The sequence below is a fragment of the Hypanus sabinus genome, chromosome 3, assembly GCF_030144855.1.
Source record: "Hypanus sabinus isolate sHypSab1 chromosome 3, sHypSab1.hap1, whole genome shotgun sequence".
Taxonomy (NCBI): Eukaryota; Metazoa; Chordata; class Chondrichthyes; order Myliobatiformes; family Dasyatidae; genus Hypanus; species Hypanus sabinus.
Genome location: NC_082708.1, coordinates 1447470 through 1462247, shown reverse-complemented (window position 1 = coordinate 1462247; position 14778 = coordinate 1447470).

Below are 14778 nucleotides of genomic sequence, written 5' to 3'. Positions count from 1 at the left end.
TTATTTCTTTATTTTAGGAATACATCTATCCTGCACCCTTCATATTTTTCCCAAAAACTCAGCCATTGCTGCTCTGCTGTCAGCTCTACCAGTATTTCCTTGAAATTTACTTTGGCCAATTCTTCTCTCTTATCACTGTAATATCTTTACTCCACTGAAATACTGCTGCATCAGACTTTACTTTCTCCCTATCAATATTCAAATATAACTCAATCATATTGTGATCACTACCTCCTAAGCGTTCTTTTACCTTAAGCTCCTCAATCACCTCCATTTTTTTTTTACATAACACGCAATCCAGGATAGCTAATCCCCTAGTAGGTTCAACAACAAACTGCTCTAAAAAGCTAACTTAGGCATTGAACAAGCTAACTCTCTTGAGATCCATTACCAACCTGATTTTCCCAATCGACCTGCATATTAAAATCTCCCATGACTACTATAACATTGCCCTTTTGACTTGCCTTTTCAATTTCCTGTTGTAACCTGTGGTCCACCTCCGAGCCGCTGTTGGGAGGCCTGTGTATAACTGCCATTAATGTTATTTTACCCTTGCAGTTTCTGAACTCAACTGTTCCATCTTAAGTCACATCTTTCTACTGATTTGATGCCATTCTTTAGCAGTAGAGCCACACCACCCCCTCTGCCTACCTCCCTATCCTTCCAATATGATGTGTAACCTTAGACATTCAGCTCCCAACTGCAACCATCCTTCAGCCACGATTCAGTGATGGCCACAACATCATAACTGGCAATTTGTAATATTGCAACAAGATCATCCACCTGATTTCTGAAACTACGTGCATTTAGATACAACACCTTGAGTACTGAATTTGCTGTCCTTTCTGATTCTGCATCCCTAATGATTTGATACTCAGCCTGTTGGCTGCAACCAAGTCCCGTCACCTGCCTGCTCTTCCTGACAATCTGACTGCACGCTATCTTTACTTTTTTTTACCATCCGTCCTTTCCTGAGTCCCTTCACTCCGGTTCCCACCCCCCTGCCATTTGTTCTTTCCTGGTTGGCTGCCAGTGAATAGTGACCCCTCAGGGATCAGTCTTGGGACCGCTGCTTTTCACATTGTTTGTCAATGATTTGGAAAATTGAATTAATGGCTTTGTGGCAAAGGTAGGTGGAGGAAGCAACGCTATTGCAGCAGGACTTAGACAAATTGGAAGAATGGGTAAAAAAGTGGCAGATGGAATACATAGAAAGCATACAGCAGAATACAGGCCCTTTGGCCCACAAAGCTGTGTTGAACATGTCCCTATCTTAGAACTACTTTGGCTTTACCCATAGCCCTCTATTTTTCTAAGCTCCATGTAACCATCCAGGAGTCTCGTAAAAGACCCTATTGTTTCCGCCTCAACCACCACCACATGCAGCCCATTCCACGCACTCACCACTCTCTGCGTAAAAAAAATTACCCTTGATATCTCCTCTGTTCCTACTTCCAAGCACCTTAAAACTTTGCCCTCTTGTGGCAACCATTTTAGCCCTGGGGAAAAGCCTCTGACTATCCACACGATCAATGCCTCTCATCATATTATACACCTCTATCAGGTCACCTCTCATCCTCCGTCGCTCCAAGGGAAAAAAGGCCGAGTTCATTCAACCTATTCTCATAAAGAATGCTTCCCAATCCAGGCAACATCCTTGTAAATCTCCTCTGCACCCTTTCTATGGCTTCCACATCCTTCCTGTAGTGAGACAACCTGAAATGAGCACAGTACTCCAAGTGGGGTCTGACCAGGGTCCTATATAGCTGCAACATTGCCTCTCGGCTCTTAAACTCAATCCCATGATTGATGAAGACCAATGCACTGTATGTCTTCTTAACCACAGAGTCAACCTGCGTAGCAGCTTTGAGTGTCCTATAGACTCGGACCCCAAGATCCCTCTGATCCTCCACACTGTCAAGAGTCTTACCATTAAAGCTATATAACCTCTGACAGCCCTCCACACTACCCACAACACCTCCAACCTTTGTGTCATCAGCAAATTTACTAACCCATCCCTCCACTTCCTCATCCAGATCATTTATAAAAATCACAAAGAGTAAGGGTCCCAGAACAGATTCCTGAGGTACACCACTGGTGACTGACCTCCATGCAGAATATGACCCGTCTAAAAACCACTCTTTGTCTTCTGTGGGCAAGCAATTTCTGGATCCACAAAGCAATGTCCCCTTGGATCCCATGCCTCCTTACTTTCTCAATAAGCCTTGCATGAGGTACCTTATCAAATGCCTTCCTAAAATTCATATACACTGTATGGCTCTACCTTCATCAATGTATTTAGTCACATCCTCAAAGAATTTAATCAGGCTTGTAAAGCACAACCTGCCTTTGACAAAGCCATGCTGACTATTCCTAATCATATTATGCCTCCCCAAATGTTCATAAATCCTGCCTCTCAGGTTCTTCTCCATCAACTTACCAACCACTGAAGTAAGACTCACTGGTCTATAATTTCCTGGGCTATCCCTACTCCCTTTCTTGAATAAGAGAACAACATCCGCAACCCTCCAATCCTCCGGATCCTCTCCCGTCCTCATTGATGATGCAAAGATTATCGCTAGAGGCTCAGCAATCTGCTCCCTCGCCTTGCACAGTAGCCTGGTGTACATCCAGTCTGGTCCCGGAGACTTATCCAACTTGATGCTTTCCAAAAGCTCCAGCACATCCTCTTCCTTGAAATCTACATTCTCAAGTTTTTCAGTCCACTGCAAGTCATCCCTAAAATTGCCAAGATCCTTTTCCGTAGTGAGTATTTGAAGCAAAGTATTAATTAGGTACCTCCGCTATTTCTTCTGGTTCCATACACACTTTTCCGCTGTCACACTTGATTGGTCCTATTCTTTCATGTTTTATCCTCTTGCTCTTCACATACTTGAGAATGCCTTGGGGTTTACCTTAATCCTGTCCACCAAGGCCTTCTCATGGGCCCTTCTGGCTCTCCTAATTTCATTCTTAAGCTCCTTCCTGCTAGCCTTATAATCTTCTAGATCTCTATCATTACCTAGTTTTTTGAACCTTTCGTAAGCTCTTCTCTTCTTGACTAGATTTACAACAGCCTTTGTACACCACGGATCTTGTACCCCAGCATCCTTTCCATATTTCATTGGAACATACCTACTCAGAACCCCACACAAATATCCCCTGAACATTTGTCACATTTCTTCCATACGTTTCCCTGAAAACATCTGTTTCCAATTTATGTTTCCAAATTCCTGCCTGTTAGCCTCATATTTCCCCTTACTCCAATTAAACGTTTCCCTAACTTGTCTGTTCCTATCCCTCCCAAAGCTATGGTAAGGAGATAGAATTGTGATCACTGTCTCCAAAATGATCTCCCACTGAGAGACCTGATACTTGACTAGGTTCATTTCCCAATATCGGATCAAGTATAGCCTGTCCTCTTGTAGGCTTATCTACATATTTTGTCAGGAAACCTTCCTGAACACACCTAAAAAAACTCCACCCCATCTAAACCCCTTGCTCTAGGGAGATGCCAATCAATATCTGGGAAATTAATATCAACCTTGTTAACAACCTTGTTATTATTACACCTTTCCAGAATCCCTATCTGCTCCTCATTGTCCCTGTTACTATTGAGTGGTCTATCAAAAACACCCAGTAAAGTTATTGACCCCTTCCTGTTTCTAACTTCCACCCACAGAGACTCCATAGACAACCCCTCCATGACTTTCTCCTTTTCTGCAGCCACGACACTACCTCTGATCAACAGTGTTGTGCCCCCACCTCTTTTGCCTCCCTCCCTGTCCTTTCTGAAACAGCTATAGCCTGGCACTGTAAGTAACCAATCCTGTCCCTGAACCATCCAAGTTTCTGTAATGGCCACAACATCAGAGCTCCAGGTACTGAGCCACACTCTAAACTCAACTGCTTTGTTCATGATACTCCTTGCATGAAAATAGACACATCTCAAACCTTCGGTCTGTGCGCGTCCCTTTTCTATCACCTGCCTATCCTCCCTTTCGCACTGTCTCCTAGCTTTCTCTATTTGTGAGCCATTTACCCCTTCCTCTGTCTCTTCACCCCACCCCAGCAATTCTAGTTCAAACTCTCCCCAGTAGCCTTAGCAAACCTCCCTGCCAGGATACTGGTTCCCCTGGGATTCAAGTGCAACCCATCCTTTTTGTACACATCACTCCTGACCCAAAACTGGTCCCAATGATCCAGCAATCTGAATCCCTGCCCCCGCTCCAATCCCTCAGCCACATATTTATCTCAACCTCACTCTATTCCTATACACACTGTCGCGTGGCACAGGCAGTAATTCCGAGATTATTACCTTTGAGGTCCTGCTTCTCAGCTTCCTTCCTAACTCCCTGTAGTCTGTTTTCAGAATCTCCTCCCTTTTCCTACTTATTTACCTATCCAAGCTTGCATGCACATAGGAAGATAGAAAATAGGTGCAGGAGTAGGCCATTTGGCCCTTCAAGCCTGCACTGCCATTCAGTGTGATCATGGCTGTGGTGAAGAAGTGAAGAAGTTGTCCCTCATGTTCCCCTTAAACTTTTCACTTTTCACCCTTAACTCATGACTTCTAGTTGTAGTCCCACCCAATTTCAGTGGAAAAAGCCTGCTTACATTTACCCTGTCTAATACCCCTCATAATTTTGTATACCTCAATCAAATCTCCTCTCAATCTTCTATGTTCTGAGGAATAAAGTTCTAATCTAAGCAATCCTTCCTTACAACTCAGGTCCTCCAGACCTGGCAATTTCCTTGTAAATTTTTTCTGTACTTATTTAAAATGCTCCTGTTGATAGATGACCAAAACTTCACCCAATACTCCAAATTAAGCCTCCCCAAAATCTTCCACAACTTCAACATAGCATCCCATTTCCCATACTCAATACATTGATTTAGAAACATAGAAAACCTAGAAAACAGCACAATACAGGCCCAGCCCACAAAATAGTCACGAACATGTCCCAACCATAGAAATTACTAGGCTTACCCATAGCCCTCTATTTGTCTAAGCTCCATGTACCTATCCAAAAGTCTCTTAAAAGACCCTGTCATATCCACCTCCACCACCATTGCCGGCAGCCCATTCCACACACTCACCACTCTCTGAGTAAAAAATGTACCCCTGACATCTCCTCTGTACCTACTCCCAAGCACCTTAAACCTGTGCCCTCTTGTGGCAGCCATTTTAACCTTGGAAAAAGCCTCTGACTATCCACATGATCAATGTCTCTCATTATCTTATACACCACTAAAGGCCAATGTGGCAGAAGCTTTCTTTATGATCCAATCTACCTGTGACACCACTTCAATGAATTTTAGATCTGTATTCCCAGATCCCTTTGTTCTACTGCACTCTTCACTGCCCTACTGTAAACTGTGTAAGATTACCCTGATTGATCCAACTGAAATGCAACAACTTGCATTTGTCTGCATTAAATTCCATCTGCTATTTTTATCTGAATTTTACCTGAATTTATCTGATAGCCTTCCTCGCTGTCCACTACACCCCTAATCTTGGTGCCATTTTCAAATTTGCTGATCCAGTTGAGCACATTATCATCCAGATAATTGGTGACAAACAAAAAAGGACCCAGCACCAATCCCTGCATCACAGCAATAGTCACAGCCACTGCAGTCAGAGAGGCAACGATCTACGACCACTCTCTGTCTTCTCTCATAAAGCCAATGTCTAATCCAGTTTACCACCTCTCCTTGAATGCTGATCGACTGAACCTTCTTGACCAGCCTCCCTTGCAGGGTTTTGTTAAATGCCTTGCTAAAGTCCATGTAGACAATGTCCACTGCCTTGCTTTTGCTCACTTTCATGGTTTGACATGACCTACCACACTCTAAGCTCTGTTGACTATCAGTCCATATCTATCCAAATACTTATATGTGGCCCCTTAGAAAACTTTCCAATAACTTTCCCAAACCAATGTCAAACTCACCAGCCTATAATTTCCTGGTTTAGGTACAGAGCCTTTTTTTAAACAGTGGAACAACATTAGCTATCTTCCAGTTCTCTGGTTCCTTTCCTGTCACTAAGGATGATTTAAATATCTGTGCTTGGGACCTGGTAATTTCTGCACTTGCCCCCATAAGGTCCGACAGAATAGCTTGTCAGACCCTGGGGATCTATCCACACTGATTTGCCTCAGGACAGCAAACATCTCTTCCTCGGTAATCCATACGGGGTCCATGAAGTTGATGCCACTTTGCCTCGCTTCTATAGACTCTGTCCTATAAAGACCGTCTCCTGAGTAAGTACAGATGCAAAACAATATACAAGATCTCCCACATCTCTTTTGGCTCCACACATGGATTACCATTCTGATGTTAGGGAAGCAGCAATGAAATATCCTTCTGCATCTGTGTGTGAGGGTATTCCTGAGATCCACCCAGACATGATGAAGGAAGCTCTGAATACAGCCGGAGATGGAGGACCTTCATTGCTGCCTGAAACAGAGGTGGCAAAACAGGCAGTAAGCAAGTAAAGGTAAGCAGTACAAAAAACTTGTCAGTTTTCCACAGTTCCGGAGGAACTCAGTAGCTCAGGCAGCATCCAATGGAAATGAATGAAGTCGACATTTCCAGCCGAGGCCCTTTTTCAGGACCAAGACACTTTACTCTCCCTGTCGAACTCCCTCACTTTTCTTACACTCTTTCTCTAAAACATCCAAACTCTGGAACACTAAGCAGCCGTCCCTGTCTCTCAGGCCACCATCTTTGTACAACATCAGAGTTCCGTGTACTGATCTAAGGTCTACGTTCATCACCTTTATCCATGTAGACCTCGCATTAAAATACATCGACTTCAACCCTCAGACCCACCGGGTTCACTAATCTCTCCCAGTCCGCCCTTCCTTGCAGATGTCCACCATCGCTTCAACACCCCGCTAACTGTCCCGTTCTCTCCATCCCCACGGCCCCCGTACTCTAGTTGAACCCTCCCAAGTAGCACATATGATTCTCTGTGCGAGGAAAACTTAGGTCCCCTGTCCCCAACCGGCTGTACCGGGATTCCTGTTCCCTTCGCGAAGTACCTGGTCACCTGTCCCCATCGGATTCTACGAGGTTATCTGTCTCCCTCCGGCTGAACCCGGTTACCTGTTCCCGTCGGGCTGTACCGGGATGCCTGTTCGTGTTGGGCTGTACCGGGCTATTACCTGTTTGCTTTGGGATGTACCCGGTTACCTGTCACTATCGAGCTGTACCGGGTTACCTGTCACGGTCGGGCTGGTCGCGATTGCCTGTTCGCCTTAGACTGTACTCGGAGACTGGGAGGGTTTCGGCCGCGCAGGCGCACTGACACTGCGAAGTTGTGAAAACTCCGAGCAATCGACCGCGGGAAGAAGGGGCCGAGTGATCCCGGGACAACCGTGAGGAAGCGGGCAGAACCTGTGGTGAGTGACAGACCCCCCACCCCTTGGAGCTGGTGTCATGAGCGCCGGGAATTCTGGTTCTCGTTTGGCGATCCCCGACCTGTAGAAGCAGAATCGGGCCGTTCGGCCCGTCGAATCTGCTCCGCCATTCATCATGGTTTATTGATTTTCCCTCTCAACCTCATTCTCCTCGTAACCTTTGAAACCCTGACGAATCCAGAACCTATCAACCTCCGTTTTAAATGTACGCAATGACTTGGCCGCCACAATTCCACAGATTCACCACCGTCTGGTTAAAGAAATTACTGCTCATCTCCGTTCAAAAGGGATGTCCCTCTATTCTGGGGCCATGCTAGATTCCTCCACTATCGGAAACATCCTCTCAATCGAGGCCTTTTAATATTCGAGAGGTTTCAATGAGATGCATTCTTCTAAACTCTAGCGAGTAAAGACACAAACATCAAACGCTCCTCATGTATTAACCCTTTCATTCCCAGAATCATTCTCCTGAACTTAGTCATTGCCCTGTCCAATGTCTTCTCTTAAAGGCATATTTCAAGTGCTGTCTGACCAATGCCTTGAAAAGCAAGGCTTTGCCCATGTCTTATAAAGCCTTGCTTTTAGACATTAAGACATAGGAACAGAATTAGGCCATTTTGGCCCATCGAGTCACTCCACCATTGCTGATCTTTTATTCCCCTCCTCAGCCCTACTCCCCAGCCTTCTCCTTGTAACCTCTGATACCAATCAAGAACCTATCGATCTCTGCTTTAAACACACCCAACGACCTGACCTCCACAGCTACCTGTGGTAACAAATTTCATAAACTCACCAGCCTCTGGTGAAAGATTTTCTCCCTGTTTAGAAAATAGTTTGCACATTTATTTTAAAGGGCATGACCATGCATTTTCCGACATTGTATTTCGTTTTTCACTCCCTTGCCCATTCTCCTAATTTGTCTAAGTCCTTCTTCAGCCTTCCTGTTTCCTCAACACTCCCTGCCCCTCCACCAATCTTTGTATCATCTGCAAACTTGGCAATAAAGCCATCTATTCCATCATCTAAATCATTGATATACAGCGTAAAAAGAAGTGGTCCCAACACCGACCCCTGCAGCACACCTCTTGTCACTGGCAGCCAACCAAAGAAAGATCCTTTTATTCCCACTCGCTACCTCCTACCTATCAGTCAGTGCTCTAAGCATGTTAGTAACTTTACTGTAGTACCATGGGCTCTTAACTTGGTAAGCAGCCTCATGTGTGGCACTTTGTCTAAAGCCTTCTGAAAATCCAAATATACAACATCCACTGCATCCCCTTTCTCTATTCTACTTGTAATCTTCTCAAAGAATTCCAACAGGTTTGTCAGGCAGGATTTTCCCTGAAGGAAACCATGCTGACTTTGTACTATCTTGTCCTGTGTCACCAAGTACTCCATCACCTCGTCCTTAAAAGGAGTGGAGTGACATTTGCAATTTTCCTGTCCTCCAGAACCATGCCAGAGTCCAATGATTCTTGAAAGAACATTGCTAATGCTGCCTCAATCTCAAACGCTACCTCTTTCAGAACCCGAGTGTACAGTTCATCTGGCCTGAGTGACTTGTGTACCCTTAGATCTTTCAGCTTTTTGAGCACTTTCGCCCTTGTAATAATACAATAATAATAACACTTGATCCCAAGGGGACCAATATCCTGGCGGGGAGGTTTGCTAAGGCTATTGGGAAGAGTCTAAACTAGGATTGCTGGGGAGTGGGAACCAAACTGAAGAAATGGAGAAAGAGACAGTTGGCTCACAATTAGAGAAAGCTTGGAGACAGTCTGAGTGGGAGGATAGGCAGGTGATAGAGAAGGGATGCGCTCAAATCAATGGTTTGAGATGTGTCTATTTTAATGCAAGTAGTATTATGAACAAAGTGGATGAGCTTGGAACGTGGATCAGTACTTCGAGCTGTGATGTTGTGGCCATTATAGAGACTTGGATGGCTCAGGGGCAGGAATGGTTACTTCGAGTGCCAGGCTTTAGATGTTTCAGAAAGGACAGGGAGGGAGGCAAAAGAGGTGGGGGTGTGCAACTGTTGATCAGAGATAGTGTCACAGCTGCAGAAAAGGTGGATGTCATGAAGGGATTGTCTACGGAGTCTCTGTGGGTGGAGGTTAGGAACTGGAAGGGGTCAATAACTCTACTGGTGTTTATTATAGGCCGCCCAATAGTAACAGGGATTTTGAGGAGCAGAAAGGGAAACAGATCCTGGAAAGGTGTAATAATAACAGAGTTGTGATAGGAGATTGTAATTTCCCAAATATCAATTGGCATCTCCCTAGAGCAAGGGGTTTAGATGCGGTGGAGTTTGTTAGGAGTGTTCAGAAAGGTTTCTTGACATAATATGTAGATAAACCTACAAGAGGAGAGGCGGTACTTGATTTGGTATTGGGAAATGAACCTGGTCAGTTGTCAGATCTCTCAGTGGGAGAGCATTTTGGAGAGTGATCATAATTCTATATCCTTTACAATAGCATTGAAGAGGGATAGGAACAGACAAGTTAGAAAAGCGTTTAATTGGAGTAAGGGGAATTATGAGGCATCCGGCAGGAAATTGGAAGCTTAAGTTGGAAACAGATGTTCTCAGGGAAAAGTACAGAAGAAACGTGGCAAGTGTTCGGGATATTTGTGTGGAGTTCTGCATACGTACGTTCCAATGAGACAGGGAAGTTATGGTAGGGTGCAGGAACCGTGGTGTACAAAGGCTGTAATAAATCTAGTCAAGAAGAAAAGAAAAGCTTACGAAAGCTTCAGAGAGCTAGGTAATGCTAGAGATCCAGAAGATTATAAGGCTAACAGGAAGGAGCTTAAGAAGGAAATTAGGAGAGCCAGAAGGGGCCATGAGAAGGCCTTGGCGGGCAGGATTACAGAAAACACCAAGGCATTCTACAAGTATGTGAAGAGCAAGAGGATAAGACGTGCAAGAATAGGACCTATCAAGTGTGAAGGTGGGAAAGTGTGTATGGAACCGGAGGAAATAACAGAGGTACTTAATGAATACTTTACTTCAGTATTCACTATGGAAAAGGACCTTGGTGATTGTAGTGATGACTTGCAGTGGATTGAAAAGCTTGAGCATGTAGATATTAAGAAAGAGGATATGTTTGAACTTTTGGAAAGCATCAAGTTGGATAAATTGCCAAGACCAGATGAGATGTAACCCAGGCTACTGTGGGAGGAGATTGCTGAGCCTCTGGCGATGATCTTTGAATCATTAATGGGGACGTGATTGGTTCTGGAGGATTGGAGGGTTGCGGATGTTGTTCTTTTATTCGAGAAAGGGTGTGGAGATAACCCAGGAAATTAGAGACCAGTGAGTCTTACCTCAGTGGTTGGTAAGTTGATGGAGAAGATCCTGGGAGGCAGGATTTATGAATATTTGGAGAGGTATGATATGGTTAGGAATAATCAGCATGGCTTTGTCAAGGGCAGGTTGTGCCTTATGAGTCTGATTGAATTTTTTGAGGATGTGACTAAACACATTGATGAAGGAAGAGCAGTAGATGTAGTGTATATGGATTTCAGCAAGGCATTTGATAAGATACCCCGTGTAAGGCTTATTGAGAAAGTAAAGATGTATGGGATCCAAGGGGACATTGCTTTGTGGATCCGGAACTAGCTTGCCCACCGAAGGCAAAGAATGGTTGTAGACGGGTCATATTCTGCATGGAGGTTGGTGACCAGTGGTGTGACTCAGGGATCTGTTCTGGGACCTTACTCTTTGTGATTTTTATAAATGACCTGCATGAGGAAGTGGAAGAATGGGTTAGTACGTTTGCTAATGACACAAATGTTGGAGGTGTTGTGGATAGTGCAGAGGGCTGTCAGAGGTTACAGCGGGACATTGATAGGGTGCAAAACTGGGCTGAGAAGTGGCAGATGGAGTTCAACCCAGATAAGTGTGAAGTGGTTCATTTTGGTGGGTCAAATATGATGGTAGAATATAGTATTAATGGTAAGTCTCTTGGCAGTGTGGAGGATCAGAGGGATCTTGGGGTCTGAGTCCATAGGATGCTCAAAGCAGCTACGCAGGTTAACTCTGTGGTTAAGGAGGTGTATGGTGTATTGGCCTTCATCAATCATGGAATTGAATTTAGGAGCCGAGAGGTAATGTTGCAGCTATATAGGACCCTGGTCAGACCCCAGTTGGAGTACTGTGCTCAGTTCTGGTTGCTTCACTACACGAAGGATGTGGAAGACATAGAAAGGGTGCAGAGGAGATTTACAAGGATGTTGCCTGGATTGGGGAGCGTACCTTATGAGAATAGGTTAAGTGAACTTGGACTTTTCTCCTTGGAGCGACAGAGGATGAGAGGTGACCTGATAGAGGTGTATAAGATGATGAGAGGCATTGATTGTATGGATAGTCAGAAGCTTTTTCCCAGGGCTGAAGTGATTGCCACAAGACATCACGGGTTTAAGGTGCTGGGGAGTAGGTACAGAGGAGATGTCAGGGGTAAGTTTTTTAATCAGAGTGGTGAGTGCGTGGAATGGGCTGCTAGCAAAGGTGTTGGAGGCAGATACGATTGGGTCTTTTAAGAGACTTTTGGATAGGTAAATAGAGAACTATGGGTGACCCTAGGTAATTTCTAAGGTAGAGACATGTTTGACACAAGTTTGTGGGCCAAAGGGCTTGTATTGTGCTGTAGGTTTTCTATGTTTCTATAAATTTGCAGGTGAGAAAGGCAAATCCAATGTTGGTATTCATTTCAAGAGGACTCATATGTATAAGCAAGGATGTAATGTCAGACATCCCACCCTGCAAAAACTCATTTCAGGGAGGTAGCACCCCCGCCACCCCATATTCTCCCTCCCCCCCCCCCCCCCCAACCCGGTCGACCTCCAAGGGTGTATGTAATACTTTGTTTAGTGATTTTGTCTAATTTGTAAACCAAGTTGGGTATATGCAGAAAATGTGACGTTAAAATATGTGCTTATATTATCATGGAGTCATTTTTTTATTCTATTACAACTTTAAGCAAGTCTACAGGGAGTTTGGCCTCATCACGTAGGACATCAATAGAGTAGCTCCTTCGCAGCTAGCCAGCTAGTTTAAATAACATTAGCTGTGCTAATGAACGAATCACACCTGTTAAACTCACCTCAACATGTCTTTTACATTTTAACCCACCACGGGCAATAAAAAAATCTCTGTTGCAAACAGTGCAGCGAGCAACACTGCCACTATTTTTGAGGTCGACTGGAAAGCCCGCCCACTGAGAAAACTGAGAGGTCTACTTAGCACGAAGAAAGACCTCTCGCTCTCTTTTGCTCCCTCTCCCTCTTTGTCTCAAAAAAATTGATTTCCAGGATATTGTATATAACTTGTGGGTATCAGGGAGCCACTATCAATATTCAGGAGTCTCTCAGAACTTCTGGGAGAGATGGGATATCTGTAGTGTTCAGTCTTTATAAAGCACTAGTGAGGCCTTACTTGGAGTATTGTGAGCAGTTTTGGGCCCCTTATCTTAGAAGGGATGCACTGACACTGGAGATGGTTCAAAGGAGGTTCCTAAAGATGATACCAGGGTTGACCAATTTGTCATATGAAGAGCGTTTGATGGCACTGGGAATGTACTTACTGGAATTTAGTTGAATGAGGGGTGATCTAAATGAAACCTATCGAATGGTGAAAGACCTTGATAGAGTGGATGTGGAGAGGATGTTTCCTATGGAGTGTCGAAGATCAGAGGACACAGCCTCAAAATAGAGAGGTGTCCTTCAGGAATTTCTTTAGTGAGAAGGTGGTGAATCTGTGGAATTCATTACTGTCTTTATGTACTATATATTTAAGGCAGAGGTTAATAAATTCTTGATTGATCAGGGGGTGAAAGGATATGGAGAGAAGGCAGGAGATTAGGGCTGAGAGGAAAAATGAATCAGATTCAATGAGCCAAATGGACTAATTTTGCTCCTAGAAACATAGAAAACCTACAGCACAATACAGGCCTTTTGGTCCACAAAGTTGTGCCGAACATGTCCCTACCTTAGAAATTACTGGGCTTACCCATAGCCCTTTATTTTTCTAAGCTCCATGCACCTATCCAAAAGTCTCTTAAAAGACCCTATCGTATCCGCCTCCACCACCGTTGCTGGCAGCCCATTCCATGCACTCAGCACTCTCTGAGTAAAAAACTTATCCCTGACATCTCCTCTGTACCTACTCCCCAGAACCTTAAAACTGTGTCCTCTTGTGGCAACCCTTTCAGCCCTGGGAAAAAGCCTCTGACTATCCACACAATCAATGCCTCTTATGGTTTTGTAATTTCCTTTCTTCTGCCTCTCTCTCTTCTTGAAGAGTGGAGTGACATTTGCAATTGTCCAGAAGAAGAGTGGCAGAGCTGTTGTGCAAGGGGTTTCCATGGTATAGAGAGGAGCTTCTGTGGCCGCAAACCGGACTCCCATATGGTGTGTTGCCTTTCGGATACAAGGGTCAGTATTACAAGTGGAGAGTCTGCAGGGCATTCTGAAAAGGGAGGGTGAGCAGCCAGCTGTCGTGGTGCATGTAGGTACTAACCATTTCGGAAGAAAGCGGGATGAGGTCCTAAAAGATGAATTTAGGGAGTTAGGAGATAAATTAAAGAGTAGGACCTCAAAGGTAATAATCTCAGGATTATTACTGGTGCCACGTGCTAGCCAGAGTTTGAATAGCAGGACAGCTAGAATGAATATGTCGATTGAGCGGCGGTGCAGGAGGGAGGGTTTCTGATTTTTGGGTTGTTGGAGACACTTCTGGGGGAGGTGGGACCAATACCATCCGAATGGTCTACATTTGGGCAGGGCCGGGATCAATATCCTAGGGAGATTGTTTGCTAGTGCTGTTGGGGAGGCTTTAAACTAATATGGCAGGGGGATGAGAACCCACACGGAAAAGAAGAGAGAAGTGATGCAGAAACCAAAGCTAGAGTTAGTGAAGAAAAAAGTAAGAGTAGAGTGCATAAAAGTAAAAAGCAAAAATTCCATAGGTCACTAGATTTTAAAAGGACAATGAGTATAAGGGCACTTTATCTAAATGCCCGTAGTATTAGAAACAAAGTCAGTGAACTTCTGGCACAGATCAGTACCAAGGCATATGATTTAGTGGCCATTACAGCAACCTGGTTGCAAGGTGGAGATGACTGAGAATTAAATATCCAAGGGTATCAGGTAATACGGAAAGAAAGGCAGGAAAGCAGAGGAGGTGGGGTGGCACTCTTAATTAAGGATGAGATCAGGGTGATTGTGAGAGACGATATAAGATCTACGGAGCAGAATGTTGAGTCTATCTGAGTAGAGATCAAGAATAGTAAAGGGAAAAAAATCACTGGTGGGAGCTGTCTATAGGCCACCTAATAAAAATATTGCAGTGGCAGAG